General features: G+C 35.2%; 1 protein-coding gene and 11 non-coding genes across 12 annotated transcripts in view; 5 read left to right on the forward strand and 7 right to left on the reverse strand.

Annotated features, from left to right (window-relative positions):
• The window catches only part of LOC129746125 (mitogen-activated protein kinase 1-like), a 330,696-nt gene that overhangs the window by 35,655 nt on the left and 275,593 nt on the right, over positions 1-19,448 (forward strand). The window lies entirely within an intron of this gene.
• Trnah-gug (transfer RNA histidin (anticodon GUG)) lies at positions 8,916-8,987 on the forward strand. The gene has a single exon. It is a non-coding gene; the product is annotated as a tRNA-His (tRNA).
• Positions 9,990-10,061, forward strand: Trnah-gug (transfer RNA histidin (anticodon GUG)). The gene has a single exon. It is a non-coding gene; the product is annotated as a tRNA-His (tRNA).
• Positions 10,748-10,819, forward strand: Trnah-gug (transfer RNA histidin (anticodon GUG)). Its single transcript has one exon. It is a non-coding gene; the product is annotated as a tRNA-His (tRNA).
• On the reverse strand, positions 12,260-12,332 carry Trnav-cac (transfer RNA valine (anticodon CAC)). The gene has a single exon. It is a non-coding gene; the product is annotated as a tRNA-Val (tRNA).
• Trnav-aac (transfer RNA valine (anticodon AAC)) lies at positions 12,637-12,709 on the reverse strand. Its single transcript has one exon. It is a non-coding gene; the product is annotated as a tRNA-Val (tRNA).
• Positions 13,032-13,104, reverse strand: Trnav-cac (transfer RNA valine (anticodon CAC)). Its single transcript has one exon. It is a non-coding gene; the product is annotated as a tRNA-Val (tRNA).
• On the reverse strand, positions 13,412-13,484 carry Trnav-aac (transfer RNA valine (anticodon AAC)). The gene has a single exon. It is a non-coding gene; the product is annotated as a tRNA-Val (tRNA).
• Positions 13,806-13,878, reverse strand: Trnav-aac (transfer RNA valine (anticodon AAC)). Its single transcript has one exon. It is a non-coding gene; the product is annotated as a tRNA-Val (tRNA).
• On the reverse strand, positions 14,337-14,409 carry Trnav-aac (transfer RNA valine (anticodon AAC)). Its single transcript has one exon. It is a non-coding gene; the product is annotated as a tRNA-Val (tRNA).
• Positions 14,723-14,795, reverse strand: Trnav-cac (transfer RNA valine (anticodon CAC)). Its single transcript has one exon. It is a non-coding gene; the product is annotated as a tRNA-Val (tRNA).
• Positions 18,645-18,717, forward strand: Trnav-aac (transfer RNA valine (anticodon AAC)). The gene has a single exon. It is a non-coding gene; the product is annotated as a tRNA-Val (tRNA).

Genomic DNA, 19,448 nt, shown 5'->3' on the forward strand with positions numbered 1-19,448 from the left:
TAGACATGGATAGCTATGGAATTTCGTTTTGATATAATACTCGATGATTTGGAGGCTATTCAGCAAAGTTAACATTAACCATATTTTAAAGTGGACAAAGATATAGGAGGCTAAGTTTAGTAATAAATAAAGTACAAAAATTGAAGACAACCTTAATTTTTCAGTATATTTGAATTCAAGTTTTCTTAACTACTAAATACTGTTTAAAATAATAAAATAGTAATCCTTGAATGTACGTGCTTATCTTACCGTTTTTTTTTATCACTGCGAATTTAATTACGATTTTGTTTCTTATGAAAAAGAGTAATGTGATTTTTTTTCAATTCGATGTAGGAGTTTTTTTTGTTGGATATAGAGATTAGATCCATGCTCTTGACAAAAGTGTTTCCTGATCGTATCTTTTTACCCACACTCCCAAACAAAATTGTTTGCTAGGATGCAGAGGTGAGCTCGGTCCTTCCCGGTCGCGCAAAGTTAGCTCTTTCATCCCTTTCTCTATTTTTCCTAACTATCTATTGACTACTAGGACGTGGCCGGCGCAGTTATTGATGTTAAAAGAGAAAGCATCAGTTTTGTACAATGAGAATGACCTATTAATCCCAAGTACCATTCTTTTGACCTTTGAACAAAAATCAACGGTTTTCTCAACTATTAATTCTTTTGACCTTTGAACAAAATTGATGGCCTCGGTCAATCGCGGAGTAGCAACTATTGGTGACGTGGAACTTGTTCTACTGAGCCACGCCTGCGATCATAGGGTTCGAAATGATTCAAATCAGATTAAGAACAGCTAAAAATATGAATATTGAATTATGAATAATGAATCGATTTTTGGAAGATTTTTGCATTCGGCATTCTCATCAAATGTCAGATTTGCTCATTGAGCTCATATTATGGTGACATACCGTGTGGAAATTTTCAAATTGATCTATTTTGAGTAAAATTGATCATTCAGAAATGTTGAACCAACAAACCCACATGGGAAATAAAAATTGATTTTGAATCTATGTACTATCCTCCATTTATTCAAGAATTCAGATTTTGCCTAAATATTCAAGTTTCAGAGATACAACGCTTTAAAAATAATAATTTGTTATTTTTTCTTAAAATTTACATAGATAACATTACAACTACTTCTGAAATCGCTCAGGAAAGCCATTGAGTGTTGGATATCAAAGATATTATTTCATTAAATAATTTCCAAAATCGTGCTTGCGTTATTAGTGAACGGATCCGAAGTAAAGCTTAGTTCTTTTAGAAATGGGACCGTTACGAATGCGTGTATCTCAAAAACTTTTCGTTTGAACTAAAAACTTTCTATAAAGGAAATGAAGATACTCTTATGATTATTCATGAAAAAATTTGAAAAAAAAATTTATCGTTTTTTGTAAGAATAAACTCTACTTTATTCTTGGTACCTCCCATCGGCTAGCGCACACTTTTTTCAGTCATGATATAAGATCAATTTTTCAGACTAATACTTCGTCTAATCTGTATTTTAGGTGTCTACATTCTCTTCCTTCAATTTCCGCTACTTTTCGGACCAATACTTCTCTTTTAAAAGAAACTGAGGGCAATTTAGTGGATACAGATTTTTCGAAATTAACAAATTTGATTATTTTTGAGCCACTTTTTAACGTGTTTAATGGGATTTCTTCTGGCAAAATCTGGCAATAACGAAGTAAAACTATCATGAGATTAAACTTAAAGTATAATCGGTTAGTATAGATCGTAGTTTGCGAAGGGTATAGAATAGATTACTCTTTTTAGGCTTTTGAAAACAGAGAAAACCATAGTTTTCGTTTTGAATATTGTTATTTCTTACACAGGAGCAGTATTTGGTAAATCATAATATTTTATACAAAATAACCAGCAAATACATACTTTAATATACTCGGGACCTTGCCACGAGCAGACATGGTATAGGATTCATACGCTGGAATTTGTTTAAAAAAGGATATTTCATAAGTTTTGTCGTTCATCAAAAATCATCTGTTCCATAGCCTCGGGACCGGCTATATAGCTTACGAGCTCTGGAACTAGCAAAAATTTAGTGTTTGAGGTGTGGTTTGAAAGACTAGTTAACAGGCAACACTTTCAGCTTATCGGAGAAAAAATTTTTTTTGGAAATTTCAGCGATCTATCCTTAGTTTTTCGCTTTTTGAAAATTAAAAATGCTGGTACTGGTAGACTTGATTCCCTGATGACCCTTAGCCGAAGTTGCCGATCATATGCTTCACTTCAATGCTTGATGTGAACTTTATGGACATTTTTGACAGTACTTGCATACTTTTCCACCACTCTCATACAGTAATTCTTCGAATAACGGTTTTCTCAACTATTAATTTCATTATGATGGATTTTGAATGAAACTGTGCAAAATAATTTTTTTTTTCCTTTTTCTCTTGCATAGTAGGGAAGATGAGGGCATAACGAGCACCCGAGGCATAATGAGAAGTCCATTTTTCTACATAAGTACGTATTTTCTTAAACAAATTTTGATGAGGACTTGTTTCGTACTACCTATAGTATTAATTTTTCACCAAAAAAGGAATATCCTTTTCATATTTACAGAAATATTAAATAATAACCAGCTATGTTCTCAAGTGACGAAAATATTATAATTTTTGAGCACCACCAAATAAGCTTTTATGACCTTCAAATCATCTTGATCTGAAATGTATGCACTGCAACATGATCTACACATTGTTTCTAAATTTTCAGCATCATAAAATTTTTGATTTTTCACTTTAATCAATTGTAAAACGCGTTTTTACTTTAATTTGTTCACTAGAGGCGAACAGAGCACTTTCAATGAAGGCATATTGAGCATTTTCTGCCGGAGAATCTAGCAGCGAATTCAACTCGATGAAGTCAACTGAATAATAGAGCTACAGCTTAACTTGTATCGTCTGACGATTTAGCCTATTGGTTAGATGTCGGAGAGGTAATCAGTAGACTCGAGTTCGATTCCTGTCCGAGGGGATTCTTTTTTGCACATACCATTCATGATTGATTTTTTTTATTGTTACATTATACGGCTAATAGCATCAAAGCATCATCCGTCAAACAAAACACCAGCAACATAATGTATGAACATGTGTTAATTCTTTGAATTCTACAAACAGACCTAGATTATTTTGTTTTTGCTTTGTTTGATGAATCTACGCCTCACCGTTTAGTGCAATCATGATCATAAATGATAAATGAAGAAAAAAAAATCACCTCCACCAGGAATCGAACTCGAGCCTACTGATTATCTCTCCGACATCTAACCAATAGGCCAAATCGTCAGACGATACAAGTTGAGCTGTAGCTCTATTACTCAATTGACTTCATCGAGTCGAATTCGCTGCTAGATTCTCCGGCAGAAAATGCTCATTATGCCTTCATTAATGGTGCTCATACTGCCTCGGGGGGTTTCTCATTATGCCTCTACAGTGACTGGATTTCAGCTTTCGGCAAAAATTTTTAAAATGCATTTTTAAACGTTTTTATCTACTTTTTCAAGTTTCATCCAATTAGACAATAGACTATTTGAGTGTCGGAACACGAAACAATGATGTAATTCACATATTACAGCTGTTCTCTATGGTTAAATAAGCATTTTCCTTAAGGTGCCCATTATGCCCTCATCTCCCCTAGATATCTTAAAAACGCTTTATTTTTAAATTTTGAAAAAAAAATAGTCGGATAGTACTTTTTACAGACAACAAAATGCTGCCAAAATTTTGAATGTCCGATTACTAGTAAACGAGCTATTTTCAAAAGAAAGTGTCCCATTTCTAAAAGAACTAAGCTTCACATCCGAAGAAAAATTTTTCTTCAGAAGCTAAACGTAGGCGTAAAAGTACGACCTTTGTGTTTTCCTATTTTTAGAAAATTTTGCCGGTTGTTTTCTAAAAAACCAAGAAAGAACAGCATTTGATTCTTTAGACTTTTATCTCTCTTCTACAAAATTACGAAGATAATCGATCGACGCATTTGATAGCAGTAGTGAAAATGCTTAACTGCTATCGAAACGTACTCTTACCCCACCTCTGGTGCAAAAGTTCGAATGATGTGGGGTAAAAGTACGACCATTCAAAATTCCACAATTCTGCATAAAGTCAACAGGAAAATTATTTTGTATTAATCACTGCTTTCAGCAGCAGCTTCTTTGTTCGCTTCTGATACAAATCCTATACATGGGCAAATAACCTGCGCTAATTTGGAGTTCTCCACTAACTGTCCATATTCAGCAGGTTTTCGAAATCCAGTTCCCATCGTATTTGAGCAATTTTTCGCGCGAGCAAGTCTTGTAGAAACAAAAATATGCGCTGTTGTTTCCAGAGCATTTAAAAAAGAAGTTAAAATTTTCCGTTCAGATTTACTTCAGTAGACCCTTCGTACTTTTGCCCCATTTGCAGTTCGTACTTTTGCCCCTTCAAGGTAGCTTATGATTCATATTGTGCAGAACAGAGACATAGCAATTAATTTCTTTCATTGGCATTTGACGTTGATTAAAAACAACTAAAAACACACATTAAAACTTTCATTGAAAGCCAGACTATTGATTGCACAAACATGTTTGCCGTTATTTGAAATATTACATCATTCAAGCAATAAAGCTACCGCATTTTTCGGAGTATTTTCAATTTCTACGAAAAAATATTATGGCTGGTTGTTGGCAGTCCAAATCACTATCAATCCACGCCAGGGTTTTGAATTTTACTGTTCTCGGTTTGTGATAACCCCAAAACGTACTTTTACCCGACTCGTACTTTTACCCCACCTTACTCTACTAGTAAACGAGCTATTTGCAAAAGAAAGTGTCCCATTTCTAAAAGAACTAAGCTTTACATCCGAAGAAAAATTTTTCTTCAGAAGCTAAACGTAGGCGTAATGAATATACGTCATAATATACGATTCAGAACTCGAACAGAATATTCTTATTTCTAAATTTTAGATTCAGGTTTAAAAAAAGTTTTTTTCATGAACTCCGGGATGATTCGAAAACCAAAACACTTCACAGTGCAATGTTACGATGCACAAAATTGTAAAAACACCCAAAACCCCAGACAAACGAATATTCTATGAAAATACGCCAACAAAACCCAACGACAGCAGTTCAAGATAAGCCGAATTAAACTTAACAAGAAATCGACACTTTATCGCCTTTGATGAGGATCCAATAAAAATCGAAACGTTGGAGTCGTTTTAACTTAAAAAACCGAGATTGAAAGCCTTTAAAAGCTCTTCAAAAATCAGCCAAAACAGTCGTCTCATTCATAAGGAACTAAAGTTCAGAATTTCAACTAAAAATCAGATTAATATTTCAATTATTGTTCTAAAAGTCGAGCTCAAATTGTAGACTTTGAATCCCGATTTTAAATCCATGTTTATGATCAGATTTCTATTTAGAGTTGTTGCCTTAAATTGAAGGGTTAGCTCAAGCACGATAACTGCTAGATTATTCTACACATTGATTACACCATTTCCAAATTTTCCAGGAAAATTCCGAGTCACCATTTGTACGGCAAGTGAATAAACGAGAACCAAAAAGCCTAATCGAATATCAACCAAATAACACCACATATCATACCAATAAATATTTAATGATGTTTTATTTGGTCACCTATTCCGAGTCAAGCTTTGTTGATATGAGAAGCTGTCGATGTGTGCTGACAGTTTTGTTTGGCAAAACGCAAAAGAAATCAATCATGATTAGGTAAATTGATATCATTGGCCGTAGTGTTATTGTTTGCCGACGAAAGGTAGCATGGAATGAAACGAAAATTAGCGGAATGGAACGAAAATATGGTAGAAAAATAATCAGCATGTTTTTGCTGTATGCATGTAGTTGTAGAACAATATCTGAACCACAAAAGAAAAACAAAATTTATTCAATGACAGAAAAACAACTTCTCAATTTAACAAATAATAAACTAAATTCAATGTTTCTTTGTACGAACTCTGTTATTCTTGATTCAAAGTTATTTACCCTTAGGTTCGGCCTAGTTATCGCACTGAAACAGACCGAGTCAACATTACCGAATATAGTTCTGCTAAATTAACTTAATTTTTTTTGTACGGGACTTTCATCCTCTGAGATGATGCATCCCTAAATGCTAAATAAACATCAAAAGCTTGAAGTTTTTTAACATCTTAAAATGTAAACCAAATTCTATATTCGGCTTGAAACTCAGAATGGTACATTTCAAGACAGGAAAAACAAATGTTGTTTTTATTCGTCATTGAAAACTTTATGGAATGCACAATCTTTTATCTCATACTTTGGCGACCGTCAAACAATTTTCATAGAAATTCCAAAACTGACTCCGATTTTCTATTTGGATTTTTGTTACTATACATTTTTTTTATTAATATTTCAGCATCCGCATTTTGAACCTGGCTTCTTAAATGATGTCCGCATATTTCTAAGAGACAACCGAAGTCAATAAAGAATGACAACATACACAGTTTACTCTAGCAGTTTTCTTAATTAAACAATAAATTTAATAAACCCGCAGTCGCCGCCGCTATCTAGTTGTCAACATCCCCGAAACAAACTGACGGGCAGCGCCGGACGTGATTCTCTAGAAGGTTTGCGGAACATGTCTTTCGGTAGTTGTGAATGACTTAGTGGTGACTGTGGATTAACAAACAGTAAATATAAGTATTTAGGTACTTATCTATGGTTTGAGTCATATTCTCCGAAAATATAATTATCGAAAATATTGGTCTTCAAATTAATTTCTAAAAATTCAGGCAATGTACCGAAATTCTTTAAAAATCGGTTGATTTTTCCTACTCAACTCTGGAAAACTCAAACATCACAACACGGAAAACCACAGCCGCTGCTGCTAAGAGTTGGTCACTTTTCTAATAACGCAAGCTGGCAAACGCCATGTTATCACGATCCGGCCGACCTCCGTTCGGTCACATCCGTTCAAACAGATGACTTTGACATGCCATGTAGTCTAGAGTCAGTCAGTCCTGGCAGCAGCACAACGAGCAAAGAATATGAAAAACAAACCATCCCCCATGGGATGAGACAGGTTCAGTTCGAGTGACATGAGTGAAGCTAACTAACTAGTAATGTGCAATCAACACCATATTCTTCGAAATGGCTAATATCGTAGTGTGTGGTGCTGGTAAGACGAGACGATATGAGATGTCCTTTAAAGTATGTTCGGAGCGTAAATCTTACTTATTATGTTTCCACTTTTAATCGATGTTGTTTATTGGTAACACCTGCTGCAGTTCTGATAGCAAGCTTGGTTTACCTTCATCTGTTCGAACAGTTTCATAGGTGCTGTCTTTTGAGCTGATAGGTTATTAAATAGGAAAAGCCAACATAGACAAACGGTTTTAAATTTTTCAACACAAGTTCCATGATGTTCGATAAACTTCACTCGACAAGCGTTTTTAAATATAACAAAATTGACGGTCGCCATGTGAAAAGAAAGTCATTATATCTATGTATATACCTTTCATTACGCTCGATATACTTCAAACAAGTGTTATTTAAAAAAAAACGGAATCACGAGAGATTTCATTGAACAAATTTTTGACGGTCGCCATGTAAAATAAAAGTCACATATACATACCTTTCAGTCATAACTTCTCTTTTCACTCAACTCCAATCGATAAGTGTTTGAAAATAAATAAACTCGCCAGAGACCTTGTTGAACATATTTCTGACGGTCGCCATGTTGAAAGGAAAGTCACTCTAAACACTTTCTCTGAAGGCTAAATCTCAATCATTTGACAAACTGATCAGGACAAGGCAAAGAATCGAACATTTTCCACACATTAAACTTTATGCAACTTTTTAACTGTTTTACGTCATACTCTGTTCAATAAATTTTCAATCTATTCAAATACAAATATCAATAATTTTTTTTTTAATAATTTGGAAATTCTCTTGTGAAGATGCTTCTAAATTAACCATGACCCCAAAATTTTGATTTAATAGTCTGAACTCTCTACTCAAAAAAAATTTTTGATCACTTCGTACCGTTTCGAATATTTAACCTCGATAATCTTAAGCTTCGCAAACACGCCGAGTATAAAATTGACGAAAACTCAGAAGCCGAAAGTATATTACATCGTCCGGATCGACCACGTAGCGTCAATTTCGTATAAACTTTTTCGCAAATTGCCATTTTTTTTCAGGGGGCTCCTAACTTTGAACCGCGACAGCAACTGTTATCCGGATGGGCAGCCAGTGGGCGGATGTCCTAATGTCGAACTCTGGTCGAAAGTGGTTCCTGCATGGTCTGGCACACATGTGCTGTGCGTGTCTCCGGGGACTTCTAGGTTTCATTTCGGCCACACCAAAGGAAAGAAGAAATTGATGAATGGCGCGTGACATTCGAATTTATTGATGCGTAGAGACCTCGGAGCGTCGGAAAAGTTGATTCCTGTTTCGTTTGGTTAAATTGAAACTTGATGGTATCATTTGTTTTTATTAATCTTTTTCGATACTTAATTGAGTAAAGCTAAGCTACCCAAACTTATTACCAACCGAAGTGGTCAACGGATTGGAAGGCAATGACCACGCCTAGGTGGAGTTTCTCATTGACGGAGGCCCAATTTTTTGGTTGCTATTTTCGTTGAAACCAGTTGATCGAGTTTCGTTTTGTTTTCATTCGGTCCAATTTTTGCTTGCGCTGCAACTGGGAGGGGTGCATTTTTTAGTTTCGGTTGCATGCGTTACCGCACAAGTGGCGTTCGACGAGCTCTGAATTGTTTTCTTCCATTGGTGTTTTTGAGTTGTCTTCCTAAAATTAACGTGAAAAATCATATGAGACACTTTTGCGTGGCCTTAGGTACAACATAGTAAAACTTTTTTTTTTAGATTTACTTTAAAATTGATCGGAATGCTTCTTGTTGGAAACTTTCATCGGATCATTCCAACGAGCCCGATAGCCGTGATCGTCTAGTGGTTAGGACCCTACGTTGTGGCCGTAGTAACCCAGGTTCGAATCCTGGTCACGGCATTTTTTATAGCCTCAAAGATGATTTTTTGAATTTTAAATATTTATGCACTCCAAAACTCGGGTTGGAAGCTTTCTGTAATTTATATTAGTTGGATAAATGATTCTTTGAAATTATTTTTAAGAAAAAATTAGAAAGAAAATTAAAAATACAACAAAAATGAATGATCCAAAAATTCCCTTCTGAAGGCTAAGTTGAGTATGAATAAAGCATGTCGAAAAATGCTTCATCGACAGAATTTCAAAATTCAGAGAATCTTCTTCGCGATTTTTTCCCCGATTTGTTTTTCAGCTGTATCTCTGGAGGTCCCAGCATTCACACCGAATAATTTAATTTGGGAATTCCATCACCACAAAAAGGGTCAAGCGGCATGAAATAATTAATTAGCCAATTAATTATTTTGCTGCTTTTTTGAGTGTCAACTGTCAACAAAGGTTATTTTTAAATCAATTAATTGTCGAATGTCATTAAAACTGACGGATTTTGTAATTGTTTAATCGAATTATTACATAATAAAATTGGTGTTTTCGAGTTGTCATCCAAAAATTAACGTGAAAAACAATATGAAACATATAAGTCTAATTTAATGATTAATGGCATTTCGGTGAAGTATACATTCTAACAGGAAGAATTTCAAATGAAAGTAATGAAAATTATAGACGGATAGATTAGATTAGGAAGCATGAAAGGTGTTGAAAATGAGCCAAGAGCGTGATTTGAGAAAACTTCCTGCCGCACAAGACCATTTGTCCCACATCGTATTATTGTCTAGAAGAAGCAAAGTCGATAGGCTGACTTTGCATTGATCTATACAATGATACATGGATGGATCGAAGCACGTGTTTTTCGTACCCCGATCGTTAAATTAGAATCATAAAACCAGCGGTGATAATCTGTTAACACGAAACATATAAGTGTAAAACATTTTTTTTCGATTCACCTTAAAATTCATCGAAATACTTCTTGTTGAAAACTTTCATCGGAACATTCCAACGAGCCCGATTGCCGTGATCGTCTAGTGGTTAGGACCCTACGTTGTGGCCGTAGTAACCCAGGTTCGAATCCTGGTCACGGCATTTTTGTAGCCTCAAAGATGATTTTTTATGTTTTAATAACTATGCATTCAATAATTCAGATACATTGAAGGTTGGAAATTTTCTGTTATTTTTACTAGTAGGATAAAATTTATGCTTATTTTATTATTTTGAAAGGGAAAATTGAAAAGAAAATTAAAAATTCAACTTTGAATCATTTAACATGCACTTCTGAAGGTTAGGTTCAGTATCAATATGAGATGCAAACATATTGAAAATGATTTTCATCAACAGAAATTGAAAATTCCGAGAATTTGATCACAATTTTTTATCCGATTCATTTCTCAGCTGTGTCTGTTGAACTCCCAGCATTTACATCGAATAATTTAATTGGGCAATTAAACCACCACAAAAAGGGTCAAGCGGGCTGAGTTAATTAATTAGCCAATTAATTATTTTGCTGCTTTTTTTGAGTATCAACTGTCGACAACAAAGGTTATTATAAAATCAATTAATTATCGAATGTCATTAAAACTGACAGATTTTGTGATTGTTTCATCAAATTATTACATAAATAAACAGGTGTTTTCGAGTTGTCATCCAAAAATTAAAAATCATATGAGACACTTTTACGTAGTCTTAAGTAAAACACTCTTTCGATTCACTTCAAAATTGATCGGAATGCTCAAGCTGGAAACTTTTATCAGATCATTCCAATGAGCCCGATAGCCGTGATCGTCTAGTGGTTAGGACCCTACGTTGTGGCCGTAGTAACCCAGGTTCGAATCCTGGTCACGGCATTTTGATAGCCTCAAAGATGTTTTTTTTAATTTTTAATATTTATGCACTCCAAAACTCAGGTACATTTTAGGTAGGAGACTTTCTGTAATTTTTACTAGTAGAATACAATTTATGATTACCTACATATTTAAACTTATTTTGAAGGGGAAAACTGAAAAGAAAATTAATACAACTTTAAATCATTTAACATGCAATTCTGAAGGTTAGGTTCAGTATCGATATGAGTTGCAAACATATTGAAACATGATTTTCATCGACAGAAATTGAAAATTCCGAGAATTTCATCGCAATTTTTTCTCCGATTCATTCCTCAACTGTGTCTCTCGAACTCCCAGCATTCACACCCAATAATTCAATTTGGAAATTCCACCACCACAAAAAGGGTCAAGCGGGCTGAGTTCCTTAATTATCCAATTAATTATTTTGCTGCTTTTAAGTGTCAACTGTCGACAACAAAGGTTATTATTAAATTAATAAAAATCGACTGATTGTTTAATCGAATTATTACATCATTTAGTAACATTAAACCATATAATTAATATCTATGCTTCAACGAGGGGAAAATGTAATTTCCGTCAAGAATTTCTGTTTCCAGCAGAATGTTTCTTATAATGTCATTTTGAAAATATCACCCCCAAACCGTAAGAATTCGAGAACCAGAAGTATGCGAAAAAGTGCATTCGTTCAGTTTTGACCTTTACTACACGGGATAGCTGCTGAAATAAAAAAAAACCCGAAATTAATAGATATTGTTATAATAGATTTTACCTACAGCAATTTGCGTTATTGAACCAAATTTTCAACTTGAGTTCCACTTAAATTATGCTTTCTTGATTATTTTGGCAAAATACCAATTTACTGCGAAGCTTTTTTAAACCGTAGTAAGACTACATATTTATGAAACCTAATATTTTCATCTGGATATTAAGAATTATGTGTATGTGAGGCTTGAGGTTTTCAAACAAATCTTGCCTTAAAAAGGATACAACAACGAACAAAATATCAAAACTATATTTCTTGAGTGAAAAAATATCAAACAATGATTTCGGCATGTTTCCGCCCGGGTTTGAACCGGGGACCTTCTGCGTGTTAAGCAGACGTGATAACCTACACTACGGAAACTGTTGGCTATTTCAATAGTTATAGTCTTAAATCAAACTTTTACATTAAATCTTATTAAGCTAATAAATATATAGATACCTATTTTTCAAAAATAATAATTCACTTCCCCAATCATCTTACTTTTATCATTGTTTGTAGGACGTATCCGGCACCATGATTGTCTACGCGATGCTTTGGTATTGGACCAGGATTCATTCCCTTTAGAGCCGAGCCTGTATTGTTAACGCTAAATTTTTTTTTGTTATTGAAAATCGAACGTTGATTTCATTACGTTTCTCTTGAGTAATTAGCTTAAAGAATCTATAAAAAAGGAGCATTGTTTCCGCCCGGGTTCGAACCGGGGACCTTCTGCGTGTGAAGCAGACGTGATAACCGCTACACTACGGAAACGTTCGATGGTTTGTTAAATCATATTTCAATCATGGATTTTCTCTAGGGGAATCGCTTTGCACCACTCATCTAAATCCATTGTCACGCTTCGTTGATACTTAAATTTGAGTGAAGTTTGAAGCTGTTGGCTTCGACAACTCCGGAAAAAACACCACCTTTTGAAATCGGAGCTTAAAAAATAAAAAAAGCTTAATTTTTGGAATTTTTGCATCCAGTCTTAAAACGAACAAGGCAACTTACTTCAGAAAAGTATGTGACTTAAATAAATGAAATCATTTGAAAGATAAACAATTAAAATTATTCTTGTTTCCGCCCGGGCTCGAACCGGGGACCTTCTGCGTGTTAAGCAGACGTGATAACCGCTACACTACGGAAACTGTTGGCTATTTCTATTGATATAGCCTCAAATGAAACTTTTAAATTAAATCTTCATAAGCTTATACATAAAAACCTATTTTTTTTTCAAAAATAATAATTCACTTCCCCAATGGTCTTGCATTTATTTTTGGCTTTAGGACGTATCCGGCACCATGATTGCCTACGCGATGCTTTGATGTTATAACAGGATTCATTCCCTATAGAACCGAGCCTGATGTGTTAACGCTTAATTTTTTTTTTGGTTCTTAAAATAAAACTTTGATTTTATGAAGTTTCTCTAGAGTTATTTGCTTGAATAATCATCTATAAAAAAAGGAGCATTGTTTCCGCCCGGGCTCGAACCGGGGACCTTCTGCGTGTGAAGCAGACGTGATAACCGCTACACTACGGAAACGCTCGATGGTATGTTAAAACATATTTCAATCACGGTTTTTCTATAGGGGAAGCGCTCTGCATCATTCATCTAAATTCATTGTCACACTTCGTTGACCATTTGAAAATGGGATGAAGTTCAAAGCTGTTGGTTTCGATAAATCCGGAAAAAATACCACTTGTTTTAATCAGAGCTTCAAAAAATAAAATAAACTTAATTTTTGGCATTTTTGCATCGAGTCTGAAAACGAAAAGGCAACTTACCTTCATAAAAGGATGTGACCTCAATAAATGGAATCATTTGAAAGATAAACAGTTTAAAATAATTTTGTTTCCGCCCGGGCTCGAACCGGGGACCTTCTGCGTGTTAAGCAGACGTGATAACCGCTACACTACGGAAACTGTTGATTATTTTCATTGATATAGTCTCAAAGGAAACTTTTATATTAAATCTTAATAAGCTTATACATATAAACCTATTTTTTTTCAAAAATAATGATTCACTTCCCCAATAGTCTTTTAAATTTATCTTTGGCTTTAGGACGTATCCGGCAGCATGATTGCCTACGCGATGCTTTGATATTATAGCAGGATTCATTCCCTTTAGAACCGTGCCTGTAGTGTTAACGCTTAATTTTTTTTTTTGGTTCTTAAAAATCAAACTTTGATTTCATGAAGTTTCTCTTGGGGTATTAGCTTAAAAAATCTAAAAAAAAGGAGCATTGTTTCCGCCCGGGCTCGAACCGGGGACCTTCTGCGTGTTAAGCAGACGTGATAACCGCTACACTACGGAAACTGTTGACTATTTAAAAAAAATATATAGACTTCTATCAATTTTCAACATGAAATCTTTTGAAGCTTATAAATATATATATCTTTGTTTTAAAAACAATATTCACTTCCCCAATGGTCTTACTTTTATCTTTATCTGTACGACGTATCCGGCACCATGATTGCCTATGCGAAGCTTTGAGATTGGATAGGGATTCAGGTTTTTTAGAGCCGAGCCTGTAGTGTTAACTCTTAGATTTTTTTTTGTTAATAAAAACCGAACGTTGATTTCATCACGTTTGTCTTGAGTTATTACTTAAACAATCTTTACAAAAAAAGAAATCGCTTCAAGATGTCGCAAATAAGCTTAGTTTTTGGCATGCATGCATCGAGCCTGAAAACGGACAAGGCAACTTACCTCACAAAAGAATGCGACTTAAATAAATGTAATCACATGAAAGATAAATAATTAAAATATAATCTTGTTTCCGCCCGGGCTTGAACCGGGGACCTTCTGCGTGTTAAGCAGACGTGATAACCGCTACACTACGGAAACTGTTGACTATTCAAAAAAATATAGACTTCTATCAAACTTCAACATGAAATCTTTTGAAGCTTATAAATATATATCTTTGTTTTAAAAACAATAATTCACCTCCCCAATGGTCTTACTTTTATCTTAGGCCTTAGGACGTATCCGGCACCATGATTGCCTATGCGATGCTTTGATATTGGATAGGGATTCATGTTTTTAGAACATAGCCTGTTGCGTTAACGTTTAGATTTTTTTTGGTTTTTAAAATCCGAAAGTTGATTTCATTACGTTTCTCTTGAGTTATTAGCTTGAAGAATCTATAAAAAAGGAGCATTGTTTCCGCCCGGGCTCGAACCGGGGACCTTCTGCGTGTGAAGCAGACGTGATAACCGCTACACTACGGAAACTTGGTGGTAGGAAAAATTTGAATGTAGAGCCCAATTTATAATCTTTGGAATTAAATTTCTCGTATCAACACATATTTAGTTCTCTCTAATATTCTCTAGACCCTATTTTAAATGATCAAAACTAATCATATGTATCTCTTTCTCTTTTTCTTTTCAGGTGAGTATTTTCGGAAAATTTTCCAAGAATTCATCAAAGGTTTCTGAGTGAGTAGTAGATGGCTGAAAAATTCAGTCAGCATCCATCGAAAATGCTGATCATCCAGTCTGATTTCATCAATTCTAAATTTATTGACGTTGATGGTGAAAAAAAAACCTTGTCGGGCGCGCTGCTAACATCACTAATTGTCCACCCACGAACCTTATTTCCGTCGGACACAATATGTTTGTTAGGCAAACTTTTTTTTTCTTGTTTACTGAAATTTTGTCAGCATTTTGATCACCTTATTCGCAGTTTTATACTGTCGGTTAAAATAATATTATCTATTCACATAAATGAAAAATCATCAACCAAATAAGATGAAACTTGTAACTTTATCCATAAAATTCAATTAGTTTTGGATGTTTGGTGAACGGTCCATCCGACAACCAATCAAAATCAGACAAATATTGCTTTTTCGAGCCGATGAATTCCAACAAATTCCCAAACTTACCGCACCCGAATTTGTCCATCTTGATCTGCTGTTTGCTGCTATCCTGGCCATTTCGATTCATGTTTGATTTTCGACGTTTCCGAAACGGAGATAGATATTTTCTTTCAAAACTTTATCAATTTATCAAAACCTGGCAGCTGAGAGATGTTTTTTGGGGGGATTGGGGTTCTATCTCTGCTGCTGTTGCTTTAGGCTACACAAGTGTCAAGCCTCTTATAGAAGTAATCCGTTCGATGTCTTGCGTTTTCAAGGATTAGGAAAAGTCAAAACGTTTTTCTTTGGTTTTGACTTGATGAACCGATTGAATAGAATGAGAAAATTCTTTCAAATTTCCTTTCACCTTAAGACTTGAGTTTGAACTATATTTTTAGACTTTAGGTTGGTGATTCAAAAGTTTAAAGTTAAGAGTTCAGTTTTGAGAGTTGACAGCTGAGTGTTGAATGTTGAAAGTTGTGAGCTGAGAGTTGAGAGTAGAAAGTTACTTGAGATTCAAGAGTGGAATGTTAAAAGTAGAGAGCTGGAGATGAATTTTAAGAGTTGAGTGTTAAAAATTAAGAGTTATGAGTTGAGAGTTGAGAGTTGAATGTTGACAGTTGAGAGCTGAAGATGAAAGTTAAGAGTTAAGAGCAGAGCTGCAAATGGTTAGTGCCAGACATCCAAAGATAACATTTTTTAAATTGTAGTGTAACAAATATAATGATAAACCCTTCCAACTCCAACACATCAAAATTAAATAAAAAAGCTGCCCAAGTATGTGATTCGAGAGGAATGCAACAATGCTGCCTGACTGACATTACTGCTTGGTCAATGCTCATGCTCATTCGATTCTTAGACGACTTTGATTTTTTTGTTGATATTGACTACTAGTCGCTGGTCAGGATCGAATGAAATTAACTGAAAACTACCAGCCTTGGTTGATAGTTGAGGGTTAAATGTTGAGAGTATGGAGTTGAGAATATGGAGTTGAGAGTATTGAGTTGGGTGTTGAGAGTTGAGAGTTGAGTGTTGAGAATTGAAAAGTGAGAGTTGAGAGTTAGAATTGAGAGTAGAGAGTTAGTTGAGAGTTGAGTGCTGAAAATGAAGAACTGAAAGAGAAAGAGAGACCTACAAACTCTCTGAGAGTTGTGAGTTGAGGGATAAGAGTTCAAAATTTGAGTTCAGAGTTGAAAGTTGAGAAGTTGAGTTAATAGTTTAGAGATGAGTGTTAAGAGTTGAGAGTTTAAAATCTGAAATTTAGAGTTAATAGTTTAGAATCGAGAGTTAAGATTAAAATTTAAAATTGAGCAGCCAGAGGGGATAGTTGATAGTTAAGAGTTGAACGTGAAAAGTGAAAGTTTAGAGTTGAGAATTCATTTTTGAGTTTGAGATGGTATATTAGATTGGACATGAAAATAGTTCGATTAAAAAACGAAACGTCTGACTAAGAAGAGAAGGTCTTTTGTATCCCTGCATTGCCTGAAAAAGCCGAAAATTCTCAGGTTTCGCGTGAGCTTTTTTACTGATTGAATATACCTTCTCTGAAAGATTCTTAATTTAAAAAAATTATGTTAAGTTGAGTGATAAGTTGAACTCATGATCCAACACAGGACAGCTCTGGATCTTACTCATAGTTTTCATACTAATCAAAGTTGGTCTGGCTATGCTTCACTTTAGCCGATAGATATCGCTCCTTCCTTACCGATATTTATAGACTAAACATAAACTATTCACTGCTAACTTTTATTAGATCCGTTGGTTACCTTGCTCCTTATAAATTAGATTATAACTTTTCCATACTGCTCTGTTCTGCGTCCAGTTCGAATTGCTTCAGTTGCCTCCAGCTACAAACTTGTAGCGAATTTGCATAATACACTTTTCTTCGTCCAAGAAATAATCTGTTCTGCTAGCTGGAGTGTTCTTTTTAAATTTCTCACTATACCTACTTCTTCCAATTTCCGTCGTGACAAAAAAAAGATGGAAACACTTTTGTAGCTGTCCCCCTCACTCCCAATTGGCCATCGAGAGTACTTCGAGGCAAACCTAAAATCTCCCCAAGAAATGGCTCACTTTCTGGGTGGAATCTCAGCAGGTACCCCTAAGTACTGAACTGACTGGAGCAGATTTCATTATCATCGAGGATTTATCCTTTCATCCACTTGAGAGCAGCAAAAGCTCCTTCGCCCGGTGGAAAAGTTCCAAACCCCGTCGAATGGCTGGCTAGTGAGTGAGTGAGCTAGCCTTTGAATAAACGCTGAAGATTTAATCGGATGCCCCCCGTACTTGATTTGATGGCTACAAGGCACTCCTTCATCATCATTGGTTCGGTTATTGTGAGCTTGGAATTATTTACTCAGGTGCAGGGGAATCGATGCTAGTTTATTAATCCATGCTTTTTTCTCTCATAAATTCATAAAGGATTTCGTTGATCTGAATAGCAGAAAGACAACAAGATTATTATCCTAGCAGATTGTTAGCAAGATTATTGTGAGCTATAGGCAACGTTGTCATTTTTGACAATTACTTGCACTCTTGAGGATAAAGGAGCACTTCGTGGAAGGAATGACAAGACGAATTCACAACTTTTGGATACTCACATGATGAAAACGTTGTCTTTAATGTGGCTATTCAAATTCTCCTGGGTAAGGGGGATAAATTTCACTGACAAGATGCCTCTCGGGTTCCCTGCAAGTCTCTTTCATCGGGTTTTTTTTTTGTTTCTTTGCTACTTTGAGCTTCACTTAAAGCAACTCAACAAGCCTTCGTTCGACACTGTTTTTCAGAATGTTCAGATAAAGTAAGGGGTTTCACTGGTATGATAGATGATATGACTTCAAAAGGATGCGTTGAACTTTTTATAGCTGAATCATTAGACTACATGTCGTTTGGATCGCAATTGAACAAAGATATTGCATGGCTTCGGCTTAATACTGTTAATTGAAGCCTGTTCTATAATCATGTTACGAGATGCCCCCATAACTAATAATTGTAGACAAAGTTTTCAATTGTAAACTAAGTATTCCTGAAGCAACTCCGTTGCATTTGGATAAGGAACTTTATTTTTATCCGGAGGCTGTCCGTCCAACGAATTCATAGTTTAGTGTAAGTATGTTTCGCCTTACTCGATCGACATTCTAGGACAAGTTTTGGAACCATTGAGCCAACTATTGACATCGTCTCTACTGCCCTAAAGAACCTTCAAACTGGCACCTAACATCAAGCGGTTTCCGTGGTGTAGTGGTTATCACATCCGCCTAACACGCGGAAGGCCCCCGGTTCGATCCCGGGCGGAAACAATTATTTTGCTCATCAACGAAGGGTTTAAATAAATAACTCGAATGATCTAAAGATAACAGTTGATTTGACTATACCAGTGGTCGGCAACCTTTTTAGCCGGAAGAGCCAAAAACCTCAAATTTTCAAAATTTCAGAGTTTGAAAGAGCCGTATTAAAGATTTATTGTTTTTGTTTTTAATAAAAAAAAATCATAAAATAAGAATGATCACTCAACATTAGGTTTATGAAAATAACTTTAAACCCATTACAGTTTTTTTCAAACTCTTGGATTTTTCTTTCCATCTGTTTCTGATTACCATTAAGTACATGGATTTTCTTCTGGCTCGCCAACTCTTCTAACATGGTATATCAATTTAATATATTATTAATTTTAAGTGCATATAAAGCTTAAATGAATACTTTGCATGATGTTAATGTAAATATTTGAACATGTATGTATGTATGTATGTATGTATGTATGTATGAAAACCCACCAGTGGCTGATAGGTCTTTCGACCCGAGGCGGTACGGGAAGTCTTGATCGCATATTCAAATATTGTTCATGCTTAACTCATCAACAATAATTGCAGCACAACCAAGGGGTCCGTTACCACTGGCTTGGGACAGGTTTGACTCATCTCACTCCCTTCCAACTGTTCGAAACAAATACAGAATTCTGAAAAGGTTCTTAAGTAACCTTCTCATGATTCTAAATTTGTCGAGATACTCCGGCTGGCTTGAACCCACAATC

The sequence above is a fragment of the Uranotaenia lowii genome, chromosome 2 (assembly GCF_029784155.1).
Source record: "Uranotaenia lowii strain MFRU-FL chromosome 2, ASM2978415v1, whole genome shotgun sequence".
In the NCBI taxonomy this organism is placed as follows: domain Eukaryota; kingdom Metazoa; phylum Arthropoda; class Insecta; order Diptera; family Culicidae; genus Uranotaenia; species Uranotaenia lowii.